This window comes from Antechinus flavipes, chromosome 6 (assembly GCF_016432865.1).
Source record: "Antechinus flavipes isolate AdamAnt ecotype Samford, QLD, Australia chromosome 6, AdamAnt_v2, whole genome shotgun sequence".
In the NCBI taxonomy this organism is placed as follows: domain Eukaryota; kingdom Metazoa; phylum Chordata; class Mammalia; order Dasyuromorphia; family Dasyuridae; genus Antechinus; species Antechinus flavipes.
Window position 1 is genome coordinate 40,494,874 of NC_067403.1, and position 25,636 is coordinate 40,520,509.

A 25,636-nucleotide genomic window follows, 5' to 3' on the forward strand; every position below is an offset into this window, starting at 1 on the left:
TCTATCCTTAGAGGTCCAGCTCAAATGTTACCCCTTTAACCAGGCTTTCCTTGATTCATCTCTCCCTTTTCTGAATTTTATCAACACTTCATTTTTGTACTTGGCATACCATTTTGAATAATAGCTAGCTGAATGTCTTTCTGTGGGACTTGAGCTGCCTGATTGGTGAATGCGTGAGAGCAAACTCACATGGCGACATGGCTTATTATCCTAGTCATACTTTACTTTCCACACCTGCAGTCTCCTGGTTATCAATGTGATCTAGGTACACATTTCTCACACTCATAGCCACTCTGCCTCTTATAATGGAAACTAATCAAATCAATTCTGTCAACTGGAAAGGGATTATTAAACCAACCCCAAACCTTCCCATGGTTCTCAGCATCCTAAAGACCACCCCCTTGTGATCACCACACCCTTATATGTGTTGTCTCCCCCAATTAGAAAATAAGCTCCTTGAGATCAGAAACTGGTTTTTATCTATCTCCAGTTTAGAACAATGCTTGGCATAGAGTGAACGCTTAATGTTTATCTATTCAGTCATTCCTAATAGAACATGAATTTTTTGAGAGCACTTCCTTATTTATCTTTATATTTCTTCTCTGAACCTAGCACAGTATTTTGCAATAGAGTAGCTATTCAGTAATTTTTTTATGAATAAAATGAGATGGAGGAAAATGTCAGGGAAGTGGACCAGTTTGGTTTTTACTTTTTTTTAAGTTCTTTTTTATTTAGTATTTATTTCCCCCCAGTCACATGTAAAAGTAATTTTACACTAGTTTGACTTTTCTAGATGATTTGTAAGTTTTTAGAAATATTTGTTTTTATTATTAGCAGTGAAATAATAGGTGAATGAAATCAAACCATATACAATTATAGAGATATAACGTCTAACATTGAAAGGTGAGAGCAAGCACTAAGATAAAACTAATTCCCTGAAATGATTTTTAAATGTGGACTCAAGGTTAAAAAATAAAAGAGCCAAGAAAAGATGTTGTTTAGAAAAGAGATTTTGCACATTATACCAATCAGTCAAAGGATTGATGAAAATGAATTTATTCCATTCGTTAATTAAAGAATAATTCTACTGTCCCTAAAGGGAAAAAATATGTGTAGGATGTCTTTTGTTGAGGTTGGAAGGGAATCTCAAAAGGTTGGGGGTTGCAGACAGGTATCACAAGTGTCTCAAAAGAATTTGCAAACTTGAACCCATTTCCAAGTCAAGGGGCAAAGTTTATTGTAATTATAACGCCAATTGAAGTGGGCTAAGTTCCAAAAGGATTTAGTGAAGAACCAGGAGCAAGGAGACACATTTATCCAGTTCTTCATGTCACCGATCTGCTCATTTCATGGCCCAAAGGTAAAACTGAGGAGTAGTCTCAGGACTCTGACCAGCAGATTATGTATCTGATCGTCAGCAATGTTCATAGGACTATCCTAAGGCCAGAAGACTTTAGAATCCTTGACAGACAGATTTTTAGAACAATAGCACTCTAAAGTCAGAGGACCTCAGGGTCCCTAATTTATCTTCCCTAAAGCCTAAGGGAAGAAATATTATTATATTCCTAGGCCAGAAGACTTTTACGATCATTGACAGATTGCCACAATAGTACTCGAAGGTTGGGGAGGGGGGACCTCAGGATCACTGATTCTAAAGCCAGAAGACTTTAGAATCTTTGACAGATTGTTAGAACAGAAACTTTCTAAGGTCAGGAGACTTAAAAATTATTACTATATTTCTCCTAGAAGCTGTACCCTATCATTTTCATATGAGAAATTAGTGCTTTCTTAAGAGGTATAGAAAGGTTGAAATATGATTGATGGCTATTTCTGCCAGTCCAGCCTGGAGAAGATAATATAAAAGTCCCTTTGCAAAGAAGGGCTGGTAAAGAGAGATGTGAAAAGACTTGTTATTCTTGGGTATAACCTTAGTCACTTTTGGCTCAGTGGGCAATAAGGTAATCACGCGTCCATTATCGTCTCAGGCAGTGTCAAACGGGTATACTTGATTAAATATGATTTTGGTGGCAGTCACCGTGACCCAAAGCTCCTTGCTCTATAAAAGTAAAATTGTGGATATGAAATATCACAGAACTAGGGAACATTTTCCCCCATACAACATAAACTTCTAGGAGATTCAGTTTTCATTACCTGGGGATGGAAAGAAGTTACCTAGTAATTTTGTTATAAGGTAACCCAAGATACAGTTATGAAAAAAGGAAGGGAAGAAGTGTTTTTCTCCTCCCTTCCATCATGACCCTGGCTGGCCAAGTAATCAATCATCATCAGATGCAGAAGCAATGATTTTTATTTATCTATATGTGGTCATTGGCCACAGTTTACAGAAAATGAAGAGATTTTGGAAGGGACCATTCACTCAATTCTGGAAGAAGCTCTAAGCCACAATGTGAGGATGCAGAGCTTCTGTTACTGCTTCCTGTTGTAGGCTTTGCTGAACCAAGGCAATTCAAGAAACCTTAAATAAACTCTTGCAATTCTGGATAAAGAACACTGTGCTAGGCCTGGGGTACATGCAGAGTTCAGATAAGATGCTCTCTGCTCTCATGGAGTTTAGACGTTAAGACACTCAAATTACTCCTTAATGTCTCTTTTCTAACCTCTCCATTTGCCAGAGCAAAGTTTGGATAAATGGGAATTGAAGTGTGATTAAGGAGAGCAATGCCCCCCAATTCTGATCGGACTGCCTGTCCCTGAACCTCTGAGATGTCGCAATTTCCTAAGTTTTTCGTTTTTATCGCATTCCTAGAATTGCCTTGTTCTTTCCAAATAAATACCCAGCCTGAGATAGTTTTTAGTATTTCAACTGGCTTAACAGTTGATATTGCTCATTGTATTCTCCAGCTGGGTGACTATGGGACAATCTCTTAACCTCTCTAAATTTCAGTTTCTTCTTCTGCAAAAAGAGCCATCACTGGGTATTCTGGGATAGAGACATGATGCCCGATAAGTCCTGCTAAGTCTGCGTGTGGATTATTCTGTCCACTTTTGCGTACCACGTTTCAGGAAGGAAATAGATAAGAGGGTCTCAAGATCACGTCACAGGAGCATCAGCTGAAGGACCTCGGAGCAGTGGATGGAAACTGCAGAGAGGCAGATTGAGATTTGTTGTGAGGAAAAACATCCACAAAATCAAAGCTGTCCGGAAATAGAAAGGCTGCCTCCAGAGGTTCTTTCTCCAAGCAGAGGCTGAAAGGGCTCTTATCCAGTATGTTAGGGAGGGGATTCTTATTCAGCTACAAAACAGATTGGGCATCTTCCAAGATTCCTTTCAACTTTAAGATTCTGTAATTAAGGGGCAGCTGGGTGGCACAGTGGATAGAGCACCAGCCCTGAAGTCAGGAGGACTTGAGTTCAAATCTGGTCTCAGACACTTAACACATCCTAGCTGTGTGACCCTGGGCAAGTCACTTAACCCCAATTGCCTCAGAAAAATAGATAAATAAAGATTCTCTGATTAAGTAAAGACGTGCTATTAACACAGAGGAAGAAAAAAGCACACCATTAACCACAAAAAATGAATTTAGTAGACACAGCTTTAGATTTTGCATTTAAAAATTCCAAGTTTTTCATAATGCCATTCAAATGTTCACTTTACTGTTATGGAAAATTTTAGGTGGTCTGCCTTTTGTGATACAGAGCCTTGTTTGTATGCTTTGCCTTGCTCCCCTTTCTCTTAAAAAACAGATCCTGCAATCGAGAAAGCAGGATAAAAAGTCACATGTAATCTTTTTAAAATCATTTAATTTCATGATTCTTTTGTCTAGAAATAGAATGTGCTTCAGTAATATTAGGATCATCATTCAAAGTTTAATCCTAGTTAATGATATAAAATTTACCCAGGATCACAAACCATCCTTAATCAGATAATAGCAAAATATAGAGCAATTCATTTTAATTGAGGTTCTGGGAGATATTTCAGTCAGCGTATAGCCTAGGGAAGGATGGGGGATTTTTAAAATTTAAAAATGAATGTCACCAGAACTGATGATCGGACCAAGCGTCCTGAAGAAAGCCCCGTTGGCGATCCTGCTGCTCGCTGGGACAGTTCCACGGGTCCGGGCGAGGGTGGAGCTGTCCCTGGGTGCACGTTGTGTAACCCAAGCATGGCTGGACAGCATTTTAACTTCCTGATCATCCCAGAGGCCTTGCTGAGACAGCACTTCCTTGCAGTTCACAAGCATTCCTGTACCTGACATTTGGACTTTGACATGTATCAGGAATAAGGTGTTCTTTCTTTCCTGTTATTATCCATATAATGTATAATCCTATTGGCTTGTTCAAAGTGCCCAAGACCAGCAGCATATAAAACCTTAAAGCAGCCCCACCACATAGAATAGTAAAACCCCAAAGAGCCACACCCTTCACAGGGTTTAGAAGTAAAAGAGATGTTAGACATCATGGGAGTCTGGATTCTGTCTCCACTGTACCTTTTCCCTTGGTTACTCCCCTCCTTCAAGCCCCCATCATCTTTTTGTAATAATAGTCTACTCATTGGGCTCCCCTGCTTCAAGTCCTGTCCTCTCCAGATCCTTCTCTCACACAGTTGTCAAAATTATAATTCTAAAAGCACAGGAACGACCATAATCCAACTCTGATCAAAAAGTTCCTGGGGCTCCTTAATGTTTCCAAAATCAAATGCAAATTCCTGGGCATGAGAAGTCCTGCACAATCTGGTTCCAGACTATCTTCCTAGACTGATTTCTTATTATTCCCCACCTGTGTTCCAGACAATTTGGTTTTCTTGAATATACATTATTTAAGCTGTTCCCCAAGGCTAAAATGACCTTTCACTTCATCTTTCTCGGTCTCTCTCTCTCTCTCTCTTTATATATATGTGTGTGTGTGTGTGTGTGTGTGTGTGTATGTATGTATGTATACACACATACATACACACACATATATTCTCTGTGTATATATCTATACATATATATTCTCTCATATATTTACAAATATGTATCTCTCTATATATTTATATATTCTCTCTGTATATATATATTCTATTATATTACATATATTCCATATATATGTAATATATAGTAAATATATATGTAAATATAATATGTTTGTTATATTAAATGTGTTCTTTATATATAATATATAGAGAGATATTCTCTCTGTTTTTATATATATTCTCTCTATTTTTATATTCTTTATATATATTCTCTTGTATACACATATATAGTCTGTCTATATATATCTACACACACAAATATATATATTTTCTCTGTATATATATAAATGTATACTCTATATATGTTCTTTTTGTGTGTGTATATATATAAACATATTCTCTCTATATATTTTCTCTGTATATATAAATATATATATTCTCTATAGATAGTTTTTCTATACATATTCTCTCTACATATATACATATATTCTATCTGTATACATACATATATAATTCTCTCTCTACGTGTATACGTATGTGTGTGTGTGTGTTTGCACTCGGATCCTCCTGACTCCAGGACTTAGCTGCCTTCACCCTGATCTCTTAAAATCCCCATAATCCTTCAGAATTCAGCTCAAGCTCTTTTCAAGATTCCTACTCCATTCTCATTCTAGCTGCTAATACTTCCCTCAAAGAAATTAATTTATTTTCATACTGTGCATGGTTTTTATTTGATATATGTGCCCATGGTCCTTTCCCCTTATAGAATGAGAGTTTCCTGAGCAGTGCAGTGGATAGAGTTCTGGACTTGGAGTCATGAAGACTTCCATCCAGCTTAACCTCAGATATTACTAACTATGTGACTGGGCAAGTCAGCTTCCTCAACTGTAAAGTGGAAATAATAATGGTACCAACTCCTAGGATTAATAAAGATAAAATAATATATATAAAGTGCTTTCTAAACATTGAAATGCTATGGAGCGGTAGCTAGATGGTGCAATAGATAGAGCATCAGTCCTGGAATCAAGAGGACCTGAGTTCAAATCTAAGGCTCAGACACTTAACAGTTACTAACTGTGTGACCCTGGGCAACTTAACTCCAATTATCCTGCAAAAATTAATAATAGTAAATAAATAATTTTTAAGTTGCGATAGAAATATTAGCCACTACTATTAATGTGGCTTTTATTATTATACCCCAGCATCTAATACAGTGACTGGGCATAGTAGGTGCTTAATAAATGCATGTTGATTGCTTTGTTTAAGGTCACACAATTAATGGACAGAACAATTTGAACCCACGGCCAGACTCCGAATCGAGTGTGCTTTCTATCCTGCTCTATATGATAAAGGATAAGTTGAATGTCACTTCCCACTGGAATTGTCTGTCTCCTCCTAATGTTTGTAAGGGATGTCAGAGCTGAAAGGGATCGGGGGGAACCACCTGAATGTGCTTGTAAAGTCAGTGATCTTCATTTTCCACCCAGTTCTAAGCCTCTAGCCCTGGCCTAAGGGGGTTATGTGCCTCATCTGAAAGCCAACTGCTCAGCTTTTCCCATCGTCACTCCCCTCACTGATTAAATGTCTTCTTCGTTTCTTCCTTCTGGCTTTTCCCAGTTTGTTCCAGAAGTGGGACCTCCTGGTAAGCGGGGGGGCCTTGCTTTACCCACCTGTAGAAAGTGGAAAAGCCAGAAGACATGACTATTCCTGTGTAAAAAGACCCCTTTTTTTCCAATGTAAAAAATGGGTGACTTATATGGGGAGAATTTTACAAAGAGTTTGCAAACATTTCTTGTTGACAGTACGACCCCCTGCTTAAAGCAGATGTTCTTAACCTTTTTTGTGTACCTCATGAAGTCCTGGCAATCTGAGGAAGTCCACGGATACTCCTTGGAATAATGATTTTAGATGCATAAAATAAAATATTTGGTGTTACAAAGAAAACCAACTAGACTGAAATGACAATTAAAAACTTAAACAAAAACAAATTTACAGATTAAGAGCTTGTAGTCTAAAGGAAATACAAGGAGAGCTCCCAACCCAGTTTGGGTTTCAGAAGTTAAGAAAAAAATCCTTAGGGACTTGTCATGGCAATTTTAAATGGAGGCAGGAGAAATAAACTGTTAAGGTGTGGTGACAGAAAATGTTAAGGAAATGTAACAAGCTTAAGAAAAATACCTGGGACGTGACTCTTGTCAACAATGAAATGAAATGAAAAGACCAATTCCAATGGTCTTGTGATGGAGAGAGCCATCCACACCCAGAGAGAGGACAGTGGGTACTGAGTGTGGTTCACAACATAGGATTTTCACCTTTTTGTTTTTGCTTGCTTACTTTTTGTTTTCTTATTTTTTCCTTTTTTTGTGCAGTTCTATAATTATATAAATATGTATACATATATTGGATTTAACATCTCTTTTTAACATATATTGGATTACTTACCATCTGGGAAGGAGGTAGAGAAGGAGAAAATTGGAACACAAGGTTTTACAAGGGTCAGTGTTGAAAAATTATCCATGCATATGTTTCAAAAGTAAAAAGCTTTAATTTAAAAAAAAGAAAAAATACCTGTTTCTGACAAAGGTTAGGCAAGAAGATTTAAGAACAGGATAATCTTTCCTGCTCCCCCCCAGACCCGCCGCCCCAGTTTGGCTCACGCATCCTTTCTCAGCCTCTTTTGCCCAAACTGGACACTCTGCCACCTGCTTTGCTCGTGAAAGCCCTGCCACTCCTCGGCATGGAATGTGTGAATGGGCTGCCCACTGAGCATACAGGGATTACACCTTTTCTCTTTTCCCTCAAATGTTCAGCCAGCTTGAAACCCGGGCCCAGACCTGGGCAACCTGGGAGACGAGAGTTCTTGGTGTTCTTGACTTTGCTTTGTCACCCCTGCTAAGGCGGCGGCCGCCTGGAGATTTATATTCTGAGCACAGGGCTTACTCCCTTGCCCGCCGGCTCCTCAAGGCTGATGGCTGCCCTTTGCCCTCGTGCTTTCCTTGCCAGCGGGAGCTGGGCTATCATTTGCTCTTGGGCCCAGAGGTGCTGTGCTGTTAAGCTGCATTGTGTATTTGTCTTGTAATCCACAGACAAGAAGAAGACGGGCAAATTCCAGCCCTTCAAGAAGTTGTTCGGCAGAAGGAAAAAGAAAGAAACTCTCCTGTCCCGGGAGGTCTCCGAGATAAAGCAGAATTGCTCCTTCCAGAACGCCTGCAATGGTGCCTTCTCTTCAGACGAGGAGACCCTTGATGATTCTTTAAGGTAATGAGACTGACCGACTCCTTTTTGTGCCGGCACGAGGGAGGTGGTCCCGTGTGTGACGCTAAGGAAAAGTATGGCCGGCTTTAGACCACGACAGGTGGCTCTGGCCCCATCTTCTGGATCAAATTTCCCTGTGTGTGATATAGGGGAAGTCACCTCTGGGGGACCAAGGGGAGAAGGGCAGGCACACAGGCAGGTTGGAGAAGGAAGCCCAAGCCCAAGATCTGACTGGGTGGGGAATCCTCACTTTCCCTCTCCTCCTCCTCTGAAAGAAGGATCCTATTGGCTTTGACTCTGCAGAGGCCCCTGAAGAAAGGGCTCCTTGTGTTCTTCCCATCATTTAGCCAGTAGGGAGGGAGGTGAAAATAAGGAGTCCAGCTGCACAGCCACCACCCAGGAAACGGACTTCTCGTCCAAAAAACGCTTACTTTTTGTAGATCTCGTTGGGTTTGTTCAGGACCAAATTTGTGCCCTAAGAATTTCTGAAAACACTGTTGTACATCTTCTCTGAAACCTTCAACCTTGACCTCTTTGTTTATGTATTATTTAGCTAACTTTACCTAGAATTATGTGTGTGGTGAATCTGCCTATGACAGCTTCAAAAACCCAAGTGTCAGGAATTATTTTCTCACCCAAGAATCCTGGAGAGAAGTATTTATTTAGGATTTGTTAGACTTTAACACTGACAGCTCATACATTCTGGGAGCAGCTATAAGAGGTCTTATAGAGCTTTGTATCTATAGGGTCCTTGAACAATGCTTTGAAAATAGTGGGTGCTCAGTGACTATTTGCCAAATGCATTAACGAGATATTTTCTGGAATGAATGAGATTTTCTATATTTTGTGTAAAGATGAGTTGAGCAGAACTTCTTAAACCATCAGGCGCAACCCTATATGGGATCATATAACTGAATATGGAGTCATCAGCAAATGTTTAATATATATAGCTATTTTTTATACCTGCATACCTGAGGGCACGTAAAAATTTCTCAGGCAAAAAGGGATCATGAGTGCAAAAAGTTTAAGAAGCCCTGGCCTAAAGGACCTGATGTCATGTTCTAGGAGAGGTGGCCATCTGTGAGAAAATGTTATTTAAGGGGCAGCTGGGTGATGTGGTGGTTAGAGAACTGGCCCTGAATTCAGAAGGACCTGAGTTCAAATCTAATCTCTGACATTTAACACTTCCTAGCTGTGTGACCCTGGACAAGTCACATAATCCCATTTTCTCAGGGAAAAAAATATTACTTAAATGTTTTTTAACTTAAAAAACATTATTAATATATTTTGTTGTCACTTTTATTCCCAAATCTCTCTCTCTCCCCCAAAAGTCATTCCTTATAGCAAAAAATAAAAAAGAGAGGGAAAAAACACATCAGTAAAGCTAACCAATATTTTAACCAAATCTGGTGATATATGGTGTCCCACACCCATAACCTTCCATTTCTGAAGAGGAAGACGTATTTCCTGGAAATATAGTGCTTAAAATTCTAAAATGCACACTGTGGACTTCCTATTCTGTGCTGTATCAACTTCCCCCTTCCCCCACTCCAACTTACTCTATTTACCATTTTCTTTCTCCTTAATATTTTGAATGAAGTCTTAACTGAATTAAATTTTGAGAAAAGGTATTCTGATTATTAAAGCAATAAACCAGTTGTTGGAAAGTCAATATTGATGTCGGTCTGTGATGTGGTCCATATTGCCACCTTCTCAGTGGACCAAACTCTAGATAGGGAATTATTGAATTTGGTTCTCTAGGCCTAAATAATGCTTTGCATACAATTAGTAGATATTGAATGATGGTCTGAATGAATGGAGTAATTTTTTCACTTCTGAGAATTCCTATTTGAAGAGGAAAGTTAACAAACCAAAATATATTCATAAGAGAATGACCCAGTCTAGAGACTGTCATTTGAGAAATAATCAAAGCAGAAAATCTTAACTTGTGGTCCGTGAACTTGTTTCCTTTTAAAATGTTTTGATAACTACATTTCAACATAATTGATTTTCTTTGTAATTTTGTGTGTTTTATTTTATGTTTTTAAAAATATTATTCTGAGGCTGGGTCCATAGGCTTCCAAAGACTGCCCAAGAGATCCATGATACAGAAAAGATTAAGAACCTTTGTGTCAAAGAAACTAAGAACGTTTACCCTGGAAAAGAGAATATGATTGTTTTCTTGAAGTCAGATATTTAAAGAATTGCTATACAGCAGAGCGATGTGACTCATTCCACTCCAAAAGGTGGAATTAGAACTACTCTGTGCATAGTACTGTGCTTGGTGTTGTACCTTGTATCATACAACAATGCTACCTATAATCTTGCAGCCTTTACAATCCCATGCGAAGGGTAAAGGAAGGGTAAAGCTGCACAAAGGAAGTATCAAAGTATTAATTTGATAAGTATCAAAAAAAAAAAAGTAATGTATGCAGTAAATGCTCAGGGTTGTTTAAGAGAGAGGGAAGAAAAAAGAGAAAAAAGGGAAGAGAAGAAATAGATCCCTGTGGACTGGAGCTGTCAAGAAAGTCTTTGTGAAGCACTTAAGACTCTAAAAGATCTCTCTTTGGATAAGCAGAGGTGAGGGAAATGGCATTCCAGGCAGAGAGAGCAGTATACAAAAAAGCTTCAGAGAATGAATATGGAGACGGCCATGGCAGGCCAGAAGAGTTTGTGTTGGGAGTCATGGGAGGTTGCTGAGGTCAGGAGAGAGAGGGAAGGGTTTTAATGGGGAATAGGTAGGTATGGTAGGCTCGGATGGGGTACAGGAGTAGAATGAGGGCACTGGTTGCCTGGAGGGTAGAACCGGAAGGAGGTACCTAGGGAAAGATGAAGGACTGAGGAAGTGGTGGAGAACTAGAGGCAAATTTCCCCTCTTCCACAATATCGCCCAAGGCTGGCCCTAGAGGACGTTACTATAAATTTATTTTCCATCTACCTAATGAGCCCACTCTCCTTGCCCCCCCTTTTAGAATATGGAAAGTACCTTTTAAAAATTTCCTAGTTCATTCTCTTGCCTGCCCCTCCTCTGGAATTATCTTCACTTCTTAGAGAAGAGTATCTAGGGGGAAAAGTCAAGGTGAAATTACCATAAAACCCCATGTCTCTTTACCATCGCCAACCCAAATGCTTTCTGTTTTCCTAATAGAAGTTCTCAGATTCATCATCACCAAAAATGAAATGATGTTTCATTCATACCCAGAAGACTCAAGGACACATAGAAATTGGAAAAGGGAACAGAAAATGATTAAATGGATGGAAATTGGAAACGAAGAGTCAATTTAGTGGAATTTAGGCTGGTTATATTGGAGAAGAGAAGGAGGATGAGTGATTTATTGTTTTCAAATATAGAGCATCATGGTGCAATGGAAATCAAAATGGATTGCCTTTGAAATCACACTTCTGCTACTTACAACCTCTGTGACCTTTGCGAAGTCAACTAAGGACTCAGTTTCTTCATCTGTAAAATGAAGGATTGGATTAATTGACCTCTAAAGTTCCTTCCAGGTCTGATACAATGGCTTTGTCTGTCACTACCCATCTTGGGGCATTTCAATTAACCTTAGTTCCCTGATAGGTATGATAGAGAAGGAAATAATGTAAAGAAGCTAACAGTCAAAAGGGAAATGTAAAGAGTTTTAAAAACACTGTACAAATGCAAGCTGTTATTCCTGCCCTTTATAAAGAGAACATGGACCAACAGACCTCCCTCTTCAGAGTATAGAAGAGATTTACCTTAAGTGAATTATCTTAGTGTCAACAACTTTCTCATTCTGAAGATAATTGAGGTCACTTAGAAAGACTGTGGATAGAATCTATGACCCCAGATCTCCTTAAAAGTGGATTAAACTACAATTTGTCTTGAATCAATGAATCTTGGGCTGAAATTTGAAAACTGAAGCAGATGATTCTGACATGTTGTTTTCATCTGAAATATTTCATGACTTCGTGATTCCAGTTTCTTTTCACATACATGTAACCTATAAAGGATATCCTGCAATTCCTTTGATTTTTCTGCTATAAATTGGCAACTGGCGGTATGATGGGATGAGTACTAAATTTGGAGTCAGGAAGACCTGAGTTCAAACCTGGCCTTATATATGTGTATGATCCTAGAAAAGAAACTTAACTGTTGTTTGCCTCAGTTTCCTCAATTGTAAAATGGGAATAATCATATCTGTTGTGAGGATCAAATGAGGTAATAGCTGTAAAACCACTTAAAACAGTGCCTGACACATCATAGTAGGTTCAAAATAAATGCAAATATATATATATATATATATATATATATCATTAATAGCTCGGGCTTTTGGTCTTCCCCATTATATCCAGGGCTATACCTTTTCATAAGATATAAAAGCCAGTCACCCCGCCAAATATAATCTAATTCCACTTCCCTCCAGCAGCTCCCCTTGGGTTAGTGAGCTGATTTAATTTGCTGTTTAGCATTTCATATGAATGAAAATAGCTTATCTGTTAGGGAGAGAAAGTGCTGATCAATCACTATTGCTCTTGTTGTCCTAGAAACGATACAAAATGCAACTATAATTATGTTTCCTCATTTCTAAAGTGAATCCCTAATCATTGCCATAGTAATTACCCAATATGTATTTCCCAAAAATTACATGGTACTTGTCCAAAAATGACAATGGACAAGAAGGGGGAGGACCATAGATGTGTGTGAAAGTGTGCAGCTGTGCTGAACCCTGCAGGGCCCTATCTTTCATGAAGGAGCCATTCTCCAGGGCTCAGACTCCAAGGGTGAACTTTTTGAGTGCATGTTTTTCTGCTGGGTATGGAGGAAATGGCCTTGGACTCCCAGACAAGCCTCATTTACCCATTTAACTTTGGGTAATTATTTCTCCACTCTACACTTCTACAGTAGTAGAAGGACGTTTGGACAAGATAATATTTAAGGTCCCTTTCAGCTCCAGATGCTATGAAACCCCCTAAAAGTTAAAGGGGTTCCAGAAGTGGACAGTGTGAATAGGGTTACTCCACACCTGCAGGTCTGGTCTGTGTGAAATCTTCTCCACTCCTCCCCACAAGAGCCAGGCCAGGTATAGAGAGCAGCAAGTCAGCCTCACCCTCATTATCTCTTTTACTTAGCATTTCTCAAAGGCAGGATGCCAAGGAAGTGTTATGGGCTCATAGATCTAAAGCTGGAAGAGACCTTAGGAGCCATCTGATAATAATAACCATCAATGTTTTTAGAGAAACTTAGAAGTTACAGAGCATTTGACAAATATTATTTCATTTGCTCTTCAGAGTAATCCTGTTATTATTATCCCAATTCTTTTCTAACCTCCCAATGCCTCCCTCTATGCACACAGAAGTGGGGAAGGAAGAGAGGGAGAGAGAGCGGGGAAAGAGAGGCAGGAAGAAAAGAGAGAGGGGGAGAGAGAGAGGAGAGAAAGATACAGTCAGTGAGAGGGCAGGGTGGAGGGGAATTCTTGTAACAAATATGCATAGGTGAGAAAATTCCCACGTTGACTGTGTCTGAAAATATTTGTCTCACGAAGCACCTTGGATCTATCACCTCTCTGTCTATGTTAGGTGATGCTTCATCATTAATCTTTTTGAATGATAGTTGTTCGTTGCATTGCCTAGAATTCTCACATTATTCAGATGTTATTATATGAATTACTTTCTGTGTTCTGCTCATTTAACTCTGTATCAGTACATACAAATCTTTGCAAGTCTTCCTAAAAATCATCCTTTTAGTTATTTCTTATGATACAAAAATATTCTAGTATATTCAAGTATGCACTATACACCTTAGATTGACTAAGATAGGAAAAGATAATGACAAATGTTAGAGGGGATGTGGGAAAACTGGGACACTGATACATTGTTGGTGGAATTGTGAATGGATCCAACCATTCTGGAGAGCAGTTTGGAACTTGCTCAAAAAGTTATCAAACTGTGCACACCCTTTGACCCAGCAGTGTTTCTACTGGACTTATATCTCAAAGGGATCTTAAAGGAGGGAAAGGGACCCACATGTGCAAAACTGTTTGTGGCAGCCCTTTTTGTAGTGGGCAGAAACTGGAAACTGAGTGGCTGCCCATCAGTTGGAGAATGGTGAATAAACTGTGGTATATGAATGTTATGGAATATTATTGTTCTGTAAGAAATGACAACAGGATGATTTCAGAAAGACCTGGAGAGACTGACATGAACTGATGCTGAGTGAAATGAGCAGAACCAGGAGATCATTGTACAGACAACAACAAGAGAATACAATGATCAACTGTGATGGGCGTGGCTCTTTTCAACAATGAGATGGTTCAGGCTAGTTCCAATGGTCTTGTGATGGAGAGAGTCAGTGAGAGAACTATGGGGACTGAATGTGGATTACAACATATTATTTTCACCTTTTTTGTTGTTTTTTTTTTTTTTTGCTTTCTTTTTTCCTGACATTTTCCCCTTTTTGATCTGAGTTTTCTTGTGCAGCAAGATAATTGTGGAAATATGCACAGAAGAATTACATTTGTTTAACATATATTGGATTACTTGCAGCCTAAGGGAGGGCGTGGGAGAAAGGGAGGAAGAAAGAAGGTTTTGCAAAATATATCTGCATATATTTTGAAAATAAAAGGCTATTATTAAAATAAATGAGTGAATGAATAAAATTTTAAGAAGAAAATATATATATTCATGTACCATAATTTGTTCAGCCATTCACCAATTGATGGGCATTCCCCATTAGTTTCCAGTTCTTTGCTACAAAAAGAGTCACTATGAATATTTTCGTACATATATGTCCCTTTCCTCTTTAATCTCTTGGAGGTATAGGCCTACCAATGGCATCACCAAGTCAAAAAAACATTTATAGTTTAGTGACTCTGGGAGCAAAGTTCCAAATTGTTTTTGCCTATCTTTCTTTCCTCAATTTCTTTTTCTCATATATGCTTTTTCTCTAAAAAGAGCTGCATTTCTAATATTTTCAAAAATATCATGATAATTGACATTCTTACTTTACCAATGCTTACTTTCTAATTCATGTTGATTCCTTTCTTTAAAGACCTTTATTTATTATAATTTTATTGCACCATGGTAAATAAAAGATATAGTGAATATTTTTGGTTTTTTGTATTTACTTTTGAAGGCTTTATGCCCTCAAAAAATGATTATTCTTTTGTAAAGATATTATGCACAATTGAGAAATATCTTTATACCTTTCTTCCCATTCTGTATTCCCATTCTGTAATCACCAAAGAGCTATTACTTCTAATCTCTATATAATACAAATCCTTAGCTCATTTCTTATTTATCTTTTGGTTAGATCTCTCTAGGTCTGAAAGAAGTACATTGAGGTCCTTCAATAGTATAGTTATACTGTCTATTTCTCTCTGTCATTTAATTATCTTTTCTTTTAAGTAATTAGAGACTTACTATTCAGTATACATATCTTAATTATTGATATTGATTCATTATCTGCTTTTAAGAACAATATAGTTTTCTTGCTTATTTCCTTCATGTGCAATTTTGTTATTACTTTCTTTGAAATTATGATTCCTACTCTAGTTTTTGAGTTTACCTAAAGCATAATGGATTTTGCTCTAGTCCCTTGTTTTAACTACAAATTTATATACTTCAAATGTTTATCTTGTCAGCAAGATCTTGTTAGATTATGGTTTCTAATCTATTGTGATATCCTCTTCCATTTTATAAGTGAGTTTATCTGATTCTCATTCACAGTTATGAGTGTTAATTCTGCATTTCCCCCCCTTCTAACCTCTTGTTCCTTTTCCTCTTATTTTCTATGTCTTTGACCATTTATAAAGGTGTTTTTAAAAAAGAGTTTGTTTATCACTAATGAGCTACAATTGAATCAGTTTGTTGCCACTCTGCCGCACCTCTTCTCTTTCCCTCACTCTACCCTGAGTCACAGGTTTTTACTTTTAGTTTCATTTTTTCCTTTCCAGTCACATTCCACCTTTGACATTGACATTTGACATAGTCCCAGTCTATTTCCCCATTTAGTTTAATATATCTCTACATCATATTTTTTCTGTGTATGTGTTCACCTCTCATTTGTTTGATGAGATTAATGAGATACCCATTGCCTCTACCCTTTTCTTTGTTTATATATTATAATATATTTTCTCCCCTTTAGTCTTCCTTTCCTAGTGTATTCCCAATCCCTTCCTTTTTCTTAAGTTCATTAAAATAGAACAAAACTATCCCTAAGCCTTCCATGATATTTAACTCACTCTGACTCTTGAAGAAATTAGGGTTCTGAATTCAAGTTTTGAAATCTTTTAAAAGTAGTCTTAATCATTTTTTCTTCTAACCCCTTTTAGAATAGAAGCACTTCATTATCATGTAGTTTCTTCCAAATCCTCAAATGCATTCATATTTTTAATTTTCATTTAAACCATTTTCTTTTGTCTTTTGGGAATATAGTATTGCAAGATCTCCATTTTTTCATAGTAGCTGCCTCCTCTTGGGTGATTATGACTGTGGTTCCCTGGTGTTTGAACTCTTTATTTCTGCCTGTTTTCCATATTTTTCCTTGGCTAAAAAGCTCTAGATTTGGGTATGAATCTTGGAAATTTTTATTTTGTAGTTCCTTTAATAAGTAACTAGTAGATTCTTTATATTTTCACCTTGTCCTCTGGTTCCAATTGATCCAGGAAATTTTCCTTGATGATTTCTTGAAATATCATGACCAGGGTTTTGTTGTTGTCATTGATGTTGATCAGAAATAAAAGTGAAAACCTCACTCTCACCTGCTTCTACAATCTAATGAATCCATTGTTCCTTGACCTATTTTCCAGAGCAATTTTTTTATAGAACATGCTTTAAATTTTCTTCTGTGTTTTTCCCAATCTTTTATTTTATTTTAATATATTATATCTTATGGAATCTTTGTGGTTTGGGCCCATTCTAATTTTCAAGGAATTTGTTTCTTGGGTATGATTTACCACCTTGTTTTCTAAGCTATTAATTCTCTTTGCATTCATTCCTGTGGAGTTCTAGTTTCTAAAGTTATTTTGTATCACTTCTTTCATCAAACTACTATTTTAGTCTGTGGTCCGATCATTCTTTTCTCTCAAGTTCTCCTTGAACTTTTTGGGGAGCACCTCTCATTTTCTTAGTAAAACTGTTGAGATTCTCTTAATCCATTGCATTTCTTCATTATGTTTGACATTTTCTTCTGTTGGTAGAGATGGCAGCTTCATTTAATCCTTGATATAGTGGCTAAGATTAGGCTCCATCCCCAGCAGGAACAGTTGGGTTTTAGCCCAGATTCCTAGTGGTTCTACTTAAGTTTTACACTTGGTTCTTTGTTTCTTTCTCCTGTCATAGTCCCAAAGCCAAAGTTGACTCCATTCCTTGTAAATTGAACAGTATCCAGCTAGATGATACTAATTGTGCTACAAACTTAGTTGACTCCAATCCTTGTTGTAAATTTAACAGTATCCAGCTAGATGATACTAATTGTGCTACAAACTTAGTTGACTCCAATCCTTGTTGTAAATTTAACAGTATCCAGCTAGATGATACTAATTGTGCTATAAACGTAGCTGACTCCAGTCCTTGTTGTAAGTTTAACAGTAACCAGCTAGATGATGCTAATACTAATAATCCTGATAATGCTGATACTAATAATCCTTTTGCAATAGCTTGGGTACTTTACTTCTTAGAGACTCTGTCCCACTTGCTGGCTCAACCATGGGCCAGATTAGGTATTGGGCTGCCTAAACTTTGATTTAGCTCTCTCGCTTGTTCTGGCTCAAATAGTCTTCCTCTGAAGAAATTTTAAAAGTTCTTGTCATAATATCATAAGATTTTGAGCTGGAAGGGACCTTCAAGATTTTCTAGTTCAACCCTCTTTATTTTACAGGTCCAGAAATAAAAAGTGACTGGCCTGAGATTCTGTAGGCCAGATCTTTCTGTTCCCCCACACTGACATTTCTAGTTCATTTTAATTCTACTTCAATAAGATATTCATTGCAATTAAGATGCTGGGATTGTAAACAGGTTTTAAAAGTTCGACATTTATGTTACTATGTGTAAAAATAATTATACCACAAGAGAATATGATGAATATTTAGTCTTAACCCTTTGTTTTCTATATAAAGGAGTTCAAGCCCAGAGAAGGAACTTGATTTTATTCAAGATCATATGGCTATTTTAATTCTATATGTTGATTTGGTTCATCTTGTGTGACCTCTATACCTGGCACATGGTTTCTTGGGAGCAAATATATCCTTGCTAAAACGTCTATTTTTGTGTGTGTTTTCCAGCCTTCTAGGACCCATAAGCCTGGATGTGTGACCAGGGGTAGGGCAGAACCCTATGATGCACTAGAGCCAGTCTCTAAAAGCTGCCCCCAAAATCATCAGGTTGGAGGGACAGCTGGAGGAGAGGGACCGCTTATTGATTCATCATCCTTTATTAGATGTTCACGCTGATCTTTCGCACTGCATGGCTCACATTTCCTCACAGGGTTCTTTCTTCTTTGTTTGTTGTTGTTGTTGCTCCAGCAAAGCCTGCGCTGCTCCCTGCAGACAATATACCTCTCTTATTTGGTTACAGGAGATAGGGTGATGTAATGGCTTACTGTGTTGCCCATTTAATACCAGTCAGTGCCTTAGGAGAGATCTGAGACCATCACCCCAAACCCATCCTTTCAGTCACATCACCAGTGCTCACCAATAATAAGAATGGTCGCACCTTTCAGAAACCAGCTCTGGACAAGTGAAAAACCTTTGACAGCTAAGCTCTGAGTCAGCTTCATTTTGCCAAGAAAATCCCAAATGGGGTATGAAGAGTCAGACGTGACCGAAAACAATTAAAGAGCAAGCAGAATAGAAATGAAGTGGTCTAAAGAGTATCCTAGGATTTTAGAAAGCTTTTTGCAGAACATCCACCTCAGTCCCCTTATTTGATAGATGGGAAAACTGAGATTCAATGGGGGTAAAGGGAGAGGAAGAGGAAGAAATGGTTGTAATAAGGGTCAGAACAGAGTTTGCTGTGTCCTGTGCATGGAAGGGCTACCTCCAGAGTGCTTCTGTGTATACTCAATAATCGCAGTACCTGGGACCATACCCATGCTTCTTCCAGGTGTGCCCTTCTCCCCCCACTAATGCAGGGTACAATTATGGTACATTAGGAACTGGTTTCTTGGATTTCTGTGACCTAAAAAATATCATCACCTTTAGTAAGAGACTCTCTGAGCCAAGCCAGGCTGATCCTCAGATGACAGACATTTAATTTGTTTCCAGGCCTGTCCTTGGAATCTTTCCAATGTGGTTGGACTGGCCACAGTTTGCATTCTCCTGGTCTCCCAGAATTCAGGGGCATTGGAAGTATCAGAGTTAGGCTTTAATAAGCCAAATGATAAGATAAAATGGAGAGAAAATAATGAAGATAAAAATCAAATAACAATGAAGATAAAAATCAAAACTTACATTTGTAGGAAAATAGACAATTTATAATTTACTACAGATTCTTGTTTGTCCTCTCAACGAGTCTCCAAGATAAATAAGGATTGTTATTCCCTTCTTAAGGAAAGACAAACAGACTGAGAGGGTGAATGATCTGCCCAGTTACATAGCTAGAACTGAGACTTACACCTGCCTTTGTGACTTCCTTTTCCCTAAAATCTGACTCCTTCCAGAATAGACAAACTTCTTAAGCCTTTTCCCAACTTTCTAATTTTGAGCTAACCCAAGAAAATGTCACTTTTCTAACCTCTTTCTGGTTTTAGTTTAAGTTGTCTTAGCCCCCAACCCAAATACAGTCAAGATAATGAGGATATCTGGCATTCACATCCTGCTTTGAGATTTGCGAAATGTTTAACAAATATTATCTCATTTTATCCTAGCAATAACTCTAGAAAATAGTTGCTACTATTATCCCCACCTTACAGATTAGGAAACTGAGGTAGATAGACACAAAATGACTTGTTTGAAAGTGTCTAAGGCTGCATTTGATCTCAGGTTTTCCTGATTCCAGGCTCAGTTTTCTATCCATTGTGTCAAATATTGACCTGACTTCACTTAGCAAAATAAAACAGCATAAAGTCTAGGTGACAGAAGAGTCAGGACAAGAGCAGAGGATACAGATAATGAATTTGGCTTTCAATTACTGTTGAGAATAAGGTAGATATGCAACCATTGAGAAATGTCCAAAGATCATCTAGATTTAATTTCTAATTAAAACATTAGAAAAGGACCTGAGTTGGAAGTATGGAGAGATTAGCAGCAATTTCTTTTTTAAATAAAGGAGTTCGTTGAAAATTTACAAGTTGATCATCTCAGAGTGTTTCCTAAAAGCTGTGGCATTGAGGGAGTCAGAGGAGGAGAGCATCAGATGTAAGCTGACCAAAACACAGGACTCTTTGGGGCGATTTGGAAGCATCAGGCAAGACCTAAGAATCTCTCTTCCTTTCAGACTTTGCATAAGATAATCTTCTGTGGAAATCATTCTCATTGCCACTAAGAGAAGAAGAGGGAAGGATGTAAACAGAAATGAGAAAGAAGGAATCTTTCAAAGTAATCCCAATAGACTTTGGACAGAAAATGCCATCTATATCCAGAAAAAGAATTAAGGAGACTGAATATAAAACATTCTAGGTTCACTTTTTTTTCTGAGTTTTTAAAAATCTCTCCCATGATTTTTTCCCTTTTGCTCTGATTGTTCTCTTCCATCATGATTCATAAAGCAATGTGTATTAAAATAAATAAATGAAAAAAAAGAAGGAAGGAAGGAATCTTATCCCTGTACTTGTTCACATGGAGATGTGCCATCCTTCTTAGGAAAGGTCATTAAGTTCTTAGAAACATTTATTTGCAATCCACTTTAAAGACCGTACTCATTATTACTTCTTATTTCCCACCTGACTACTCTGCTAGATTCTCAAGGAAACTCTTCATTTTCCAAATTCACATCAACGGCCTTTCCCACTCTCTGATTAGAGAACAGAGGAGAGACTTCTTCCCTAAACTTAAATTTAGGGAGGCTTTCTAGGCCAGCCAGCTTTTCATTTCCTATCTGCCTGCATTTTTCTATCATGTCCCCAGTCATCTTCCCAATTCCTGCTTTCCAGCTATTTTTTGTATGTTGTCTTCCCCCATAAGACTGCAGTCTCCTCAAGAGCGGAGATTTATTTTTCATATTTGTAGCCCTTGGCACAGCGCCTGCGACGTAGAAGGCACTTAACAAGTATTTATTGACTGACTTCTGGGTGTCTGGATACTGGATTTGACTCTGTTAGGAGTTGGTCTTGATTATTTCTTAGAAACCAGGGATCTAAGGGAGCCCCCTACCTCATGACCTCCTCTTCTCTGCCGTGCAAGTCTCGGCTTACTGGGTGCCGTGCTTCAGGCCTTGCACAAATTTAAGCTTGAACCACTGTTATGGTGCGAGAACCCTCCAGCTGGGTGTTTATAGGTCTCTCTCACTGGCTCCCTACTTGTCAGGAGGCAGCTTCATGTTGCCACATAATTGGTGTGCTTCTTGGTCCTCCTATAAAATGAAGGTTATATGGAAGGCAGCAGCCTTCTGGGGCTCTGGGTCTTGGTGAACTGCTCGCCAAAAGAAAACCCGACTAGCTTGATCATTAATTGTTTATGATTCTTATGCTTGAGGAATAAAAAACTTGGATGCCCTTTGCATGGATACTGTTATGGAAAATTGTATTCCTACCCGCCTCAATCCTGCCTCAGTCTCATTATCAACGGTTTTTTTTTTTTCCCCTCATTAAAATAAAGCTTTAAACTGAAATTCCACCCATGGACTATTCTGTTTAAATTTCAGCATTGATTCTAATAGTAATAAATTACATGCATAATAAAGTGCTCTATCAAAAGAAAACACTTTCCCAGAAACCATCTCAGTTTATCTTCACAACAGCTCTGTAGATTAGATAGTACATCTATTATCATCCTTATTTTAAAAATAAAAATATCAAACAGCTGGCTTCCTGCAAGACTCAGTTCAAATTCCAGCTACTATAGGCCTTTTTCCATCACCCTCAGCAACAGAGCCTTCCCCCTCTGAGATTACCTTCTTTCTATGAGAGAGAGAAATAGAGACAGAGAAACACAGACAGACAGAAAGACAGATGGAGAGACAGACAGGGACAGACAAAGAAACAGAGACAGAAAGAAGACAGAGAGACAGAGTTAGAGACAAAGAAAGACAGGGAAACAGAAACAGAAAAGAGAGACAGATGGACAGAGACCGACAGAGAAACAGACAGAAAAGAGAGACAGATGGATAGAGAAAAGAGAGGTGGGAAGGGAGAGACAGACAAAGAGGGACCAAGAGGGGGGCAGGGATAGTTCTTTTTTTCATGTTTAATTCTCCCATTAGAAGGTAAGCTCCTTGAGGGCAGGTGCTGTTTTTGCCTTTCTTTGTAAACCTAACATTTGACAGAACACAGAGTAGATGCTTAATAAATATTTGTTGATTGACTGACTGAAGCTCTGTGACAAAATATGCCCTGAGATCACATAACTAGTAAGTGGGAGAGCAAGTCCAGCCCTTTCCATCGTTCCATGTTGCCTTATTTAAAGTTTTATTTATTTGTTTTTTGACTGGAGTGATTTCTTTGGTATGGAATCAGCATCCTCTCTACAAAACTGGAACGCTGGACAGTTGACTAGAACACTGAGAGGAACTTAAGCAAGATCACAGGACAAGGATGTATTAGAAGCGGGACCTAAACCTAAGTTTTTGTGTTTGCTAGTGGTTCGGTTTTTTCCAGTTCTCCCATTTGGGGTTTTCTTGGCTGAGATGTTGAAGTCATTTACCATTTCCTTTTCCAGATGAGGAAACTGAGGCAGGCAGGGCTCAGTGACTTGCCCAAGCTCACACAGCTAGTAAATGTCTGAGATCAGATTTGAATTCAGGTATTCCTGGCTCTGGCTCAGCACTCTGTGCACTGCTGCACCTGGCTGCCCCACCTTATTGGAAAGTCTGATAAGAAATCAGTGATCCTTGCTTGTCCTGTGCAGAGGTGCAAATTTCCCCAAGCCATCTGACATTACCATCTGCCATTCTCCTGTATTTCTTCTCTCCCCTAGGTATGCGAGAACAAAAGAATAAATAGGAAGAGAAAGCTAAATATCTATATTGTCAAATTAAAAGATGAGCCTCTAGGAACTTGACCCGTGACTGTTTGAAATCTCAGTTTCCTTGTCTGGTGGTTGAACTAATTAAGGGTTTCTTGACACTTTTTATATCTTTCACCATCTATGGACCTCTTCTCAGAATAATAATTTTTAAATGCATAAAATAAAATGCATACTATTGACCTATTGACATATAGTTATCAAAATGTGGTTTTTTTTTTTAAATCTTGGGTCCCAGGTTAATAGTCCCTGACTTTGATTTTCTAAATTTCCATGATCATATGGTGTTTAGCTCATACATAGTATTCAATAGATATTAAAAAGTTAATTAGGGAGTAGAACAGTTAATTAGTAGGTAATACCAATACTTAGGATCTGTGGAATATTTGGCTACTTAAGCACACTTCTGCCAGGCAGCTGTGGTGAGTCTAATAAATAATACTCTCCATCTGGTCACAATTTAAAACCACATTCTCCTTAAATGCCATTTAAATTTATGAAAATAAAGGCTGTTGGGATGGGAAGCAAAATCAGAACCCATTTTCTCCATTTTTTTAAATCTAGAGAGGTCTGCAAAAGCTAGAAAAAAATAGAGTAGTTGCTTTTTATCTCAAGGGAGATACCTTATGGATAGCCAGGAGAAATAGCACTTGGGGATCAGCCAAGAAGTAAGCTTGATCCTGGAACAATATTTCTAGAGTCCTGCAGTCAGGGATAGTTTTTGCCACAACTACACCCATATGGTTTAAGCTAGTTTTTCCTGAAAAGGTATGGAAATCGTCCTCAAGTCTTAACTGACTCATGGGACTACAATTTGGGCTTTTGAGGTAGCCTTCTGGTTGTCTGAGTGCAAAAAAGGACCAGGGGTGCAAGGAGTTTCAACTGTTCTCCCCAGGCATCAGATCAAGAATCTTGGGCAACTGAATCAAGACTCCATTCTTGTTGAATATCTTTTCCATGTCCTGTCAAGTAAACCTCCTTTTTTAATTAAAGCTTTTTATTTTTCAAACAATATGCATGAACAATTCTTCAACATTAGCCCTTGCAAAACGTTGTGTTCCAATTTTCCCCCCTTTCCCCACACCCTCCCCTAGATGACAAGTAGTCCAATATATGTTAAACATGGTAGAAATAGATATTAAATCTAATATATGCATACATATTTATACAATTATAATGCCACACAAGAAAAATCAAATCAAACTAGTTTTAAAAAAAGAGAAGCAAAATAAAATGCAAGCAAACCACAAAAAGAGTGGAAATGCTATGGTAAACCTCCTTTTAATGAATACAAAATATTTCAAGAGCATCTCATTTTGTTCTAATCTGTAAATGGAAAGGAATGGATCTGAGTATGGAGGGAGGGGGAAGATTAACCCTAATCTAAAAGGTGAGTTAAGTGCAAAACTGATGATCTAAGAACATCTGAACCCAAGTTAATGTGCCTAGGCCTGTTAATGCAAATTGGAAACTTTGCCTAGCATATGTATTTGAAAATTTTCCTATCCGTGTTTTCTTGGAACCTTCGCTTATCAGTGTGATGGTATGAATAATAAAAAAAAAAAGATTTCAATTAATCACTATCATCTGGGGCTTGATAACTAGAAGCATAATATCTACAAACAAGAATCATATGGAGAACTTTGCCTTTTAGAGAAATTATCTCTTCCTTTGTCCCTTGGATAAGGCTTCTTCTAGAGAAAGGGAGCCTAGTGATGTCAAATTCAGTAGAAATGAGGGACATTAAATCACACATCAGGATCCCTAGAACTTACATGGTAACTTATAAAATCATACATGTTTATATATTTCTTATTTCTTTTTAATGAATATATCAACACCTTAAAATCAGTTAAGAGCTGTGTTTTAATCTTCAGACTGTACTCCGTAGTGCTATGGGCCACATACAACCCTTGGGTTTGACCCCTCTTGTGTAGAGCATCTTTAGCAGGAATTCATCTCAGTGTCTCATGCCTCATTTGACATTTGTGATCAGAGGGATGTTGAATAGAGCCATTTATTTCTTCACTTACATTTACTAGTGAATGTTCTTTTACGTTAACATCTTGTTCTAGCCTGTGTAGCTGCTTTCAGGGGACCTTGGAGACTTCCAGAAAAGCAGTAAAGCAGGTCAATGATACCAAAAGGCAAAGTTATTTAACCTGTTTTAGCTCAGGAAGCTTGTGGCCTAGCTACATGGGGCATGGGGAGGGGGATTAGGAGGCAAGGATACATCTGGGTTAGAGTCACCTAAAAAATCGGGGCAAAATTGGATCTCTGGAGGGACAAGATATGTCCAAAACTCAGCTGGGAGATCCAGGCCTTGGCTGAGATGATATTCAGGCCAGGAAGAAGGAAGGGATCAAAGAAATCC

The 25,636-nt window shown here is 38.1% G+C and overlaps 1 protein-coding gene across 1 annotated transcript in view; it reads left to right on the forward strand.

Moving 5' to 3' along the window:
- The window catches only part of CRACD (capping protein inhibiting regulator of actin dynamics), a 253,636-nt gene that overhangs the window by 186,540 nt on the left and 41,460 nt on the right, over window positions 1–25,636 (forward strand). The window contains 1 exon segment of the mRNA XM_051966169.1: window positions 7,999–8,170. The gene's annotated coding sequence lies outside the window, so the exon portion shown is untranslated.